This window comes from Leptinotarsa decemlineata, unplaced genomic scaffold (genome assembly GCF_025532065.1).
Source record: "Leptinotarsa decemlineata unplaced genomic scaffold, Ldec_3_MD MMD2_P_RNA_scaffold_4, whole genome shotgun sequence".
In the NCBI taxonomy this organism is placed as follows: domain Eukaryota; kingdom Metazoa; phylum Arthropoda; class Insecta; order Coleoptera; family Chrysomelidae; genus Leptinotarsa; species Leptinotarsa decemlineata.
In genome coordinates, this window is record NW_027412531.1 from 1,075,461 (window position 1) to 1,078,671 (window position 3,211).

The following is a 3,211-nucleotide window of genomic DNA, read 5'->3' on the forward strand; positions in this document are numbered from 1 at the left end:
TAGACCTGAAAACCACCATGACTGATATACTGAGTTTTTATAGTACGTTTCTCAATAAATAAGGGCAAGTGAATAAAGTGCTAATTAGGTGCTTACTAGATATTTATAGTAAACCTAGATTTCATAATGTCTATGGGGCTTATGGATCTGAAAACCACTATAACTGATGGACTGAGTTCTTACAGTACGTTAATCAATACTGAAGGGCATGAGAATAAAGTGCTAATTAGGTACTCATTAGATATTTATATGTCAAGAAAAAGATAAAATAAAGTTCTGATCCTCATTTTCACAAAAAACAATTGTAATGAAAGTCACAACTTTCTTATTTCAACAACATATTATTTTTACAAGAGGACTTTCAACTGGTTCGTCTATATTGAATAGAGTGATCCAATAAAAGCAGTATTTTGCTTGCCCTATAGAAAATTTTAGAATGTTACAAAAATTCTTTCAGAAATGCAGGTCGATATCTCAACGCTTTATGGAGGTCACTGAATTTATAATTTGCTTTCTAAATAACACGAAAATAATTTTTTCTGGTTTTCTCTCAGTAGAACTACGAAAATAATTTTGAATCAAATTTTGAAGCTTCTGTTCTTCTCGGAAATTTAATTATCATTGAAGAAACTGTGATCCTTTTTTGTCGACTTGACAGATGAAGATTTATGAAGCTCAGAAAACCTGCGAGGACAAATATTTTCTAAGTATTATTATAGTAAAAAAATAAAAATTCGAAATCTTCTCTTCAGTCTGTTTAAGATAATATCTCACACTTCTTATGTTAAATCAAATTATCAATTTTTATTACTCAACATTACATTTGTATTTAGTGAAGAGAAGTTATTTAGTATACACTATTAATTGCGGAATAATTTGATGACTGTTAGGACGATTTTTTACACATTAATTGAATTCAGTCAATTGGTTTTTACGGAAACAGTAAGTTGAATAAATTCTTATTCTAGTTCACATGTACTTTTTTTTGTAACATTTTTCAGCCCTGTCCAAAAATTACGAACAAGGTGTCATTCGATTCATATTTTTGCCTAGAAAGTTTAAGGAAAGGTCCGAAAACGCGCTGATAAAAATTACGAAAGTTATAAACAATTAAGTGAAAAAAAAATGGGGCTTTAGTTTTTTCTTAATATCTCGAAAAGACCCGACTCCCGAAACTGTATCTCTATTATTTATAATTTTTACAGAGCCCTGAAAATAGAGCTTTTTTTAATAAATAACGATCGATAATTAAATGAATAATAGGACTACAACTTTAGTAAAAGGGTTAAATTGTTAATACATTCATAATGAACAGAAAAGACTTGAAGCATAACTGCAATAGTTTGAAAATTATTATAATTATAAAAGCGAAGGAGCGAATGAAAGAAACAAGTAAAAAGGTATCACAATATCAAAAGTTTTATAGAAAATAGAATGAATAAAAAAAAACACATAGTCACTTTTATTACAGAACAAAGTATTGAAAAAAAAATATTCATTTATAACAAAAATTTTTTAAAATAAACAATTAAAGAAAGAATAAAAAATTAGTTTTTTCAAAACCTTAAAGAACAATAGAATTTATGATTTAAAAAAAACGGTTCCTTAATTTTAATATTTAGTTGCAAAAAACGAACGCATTTTTTAGCAACAAAGAAATTTTTTTAAGAAACCATTTTTTTTTCTAAAAATGATGATTCATAATCATAATTATAAACGATGTATTTGTTTATAATAAATTTATTAACAATAGCTGTGAAAAATTAAAAAAAATATATTAATTAGTTTTTAGCCATGAGACATTGATACAATAAAAAATAGAAAAAAAATTGTAATGTATTTTTTATAAAATTATAATTTTCAATTGTTAATAAAAAAATTAAAAATAACAATTTTTTCATTTTGGCAACGGTGATCCATTTTTTTGCCTATTGAGGATAACTTCAGCAAAGGAAAAAAATGCCAGGGTTTTAGTTAATTGATTATAGGGATTTTTATATTAACTTTCAATTCAGAAAAAGTTATTAATTAACAAATTTATAATCAACGTTAAAATTGAGATAAAAATTTTTTGACTGCGGATTATTGTTTATTGATGTATCCCAACATTACATAAATTTTTTCATTCCTCAATATTTACATTTAATATGTTTAAATATTTTTTTTTGTTTTTATGTCAGTGACGAAAGTCGCGCGGAAGCCAGACTACCCGCTTTTGGCTCTATTTTCAAGGCTCTGTAAAAATTATAAATAATCGAGATACAGTTTCGGGAGTCGGGACTTTTTTTACGCAAATTCATTGATCTTTTCAAATCTTTTTTCAAATTTCCAAAATTTTGAAAATTTTCCGAGACATTAAGAAAAAACTAAAGCCCAATTTTTTTTTCACTTAATTGTTTATGAATTTTGTAATTTTTATCGGCGCGTTTTCGAACCCTTCCTTAAACTTTCTAGGCAAAAATACGAATCGAATGACACCTTGGTCGTAATTTTTGGACAGGGCTGAAAAATGTCACCAAAAAGAGCTGAATCGAGTACATGTGAACCAGACTATTATTAATTTTGTTGAATTTACTTGATTTGGACTTCTTGAAGGTCGTGGAGAATTGAATGATATTATTATTCTGAAGAGCAATGGTGATGCCATTGTATGTAATTGTACAATTTTTGGAACTTCCCTAAGACTCATAGCCATTATGGAATCAAGGTTTAATATAAATATCTAGTGAGCACTTAATTAGCACTTCATTTTGATTGTCTTTGTATTAGTTCACGATCATTCAAAGACTTTATTGAATATTGTTAATTTTTTTCTCAAATCAGGTATTCCGAATTTTTTCCGCTTATTTACGGTCGTTTTCATGTTAATTTCTTGCAAGCACCTAATTAGCACTTTATTGCCACGCTTAGTTTATACCTGACTGAGCTTTCGTCCTCGTTTTCGAGAGATCTGATTCTCAGATCTGTTGTTTAGCTAAATTGAAAGCTTTTGTTTATCAATTGGAATATTTTACGATCCTCACCGTTCAGCACTTGATAAGCACCTAATAGTGTTTCCTTAACATTCATTATTATTATCATCACGCTGCTAGCATCACATAATGCTTGCAACGCAACTTTGAGTATTAAGTTGCAGTGTAAGTTACAGAGCACCTAATTTTTAACTTCGGTACCCAATTTTGTAAATGCGATTTTTGTACTTTGCGTCGCT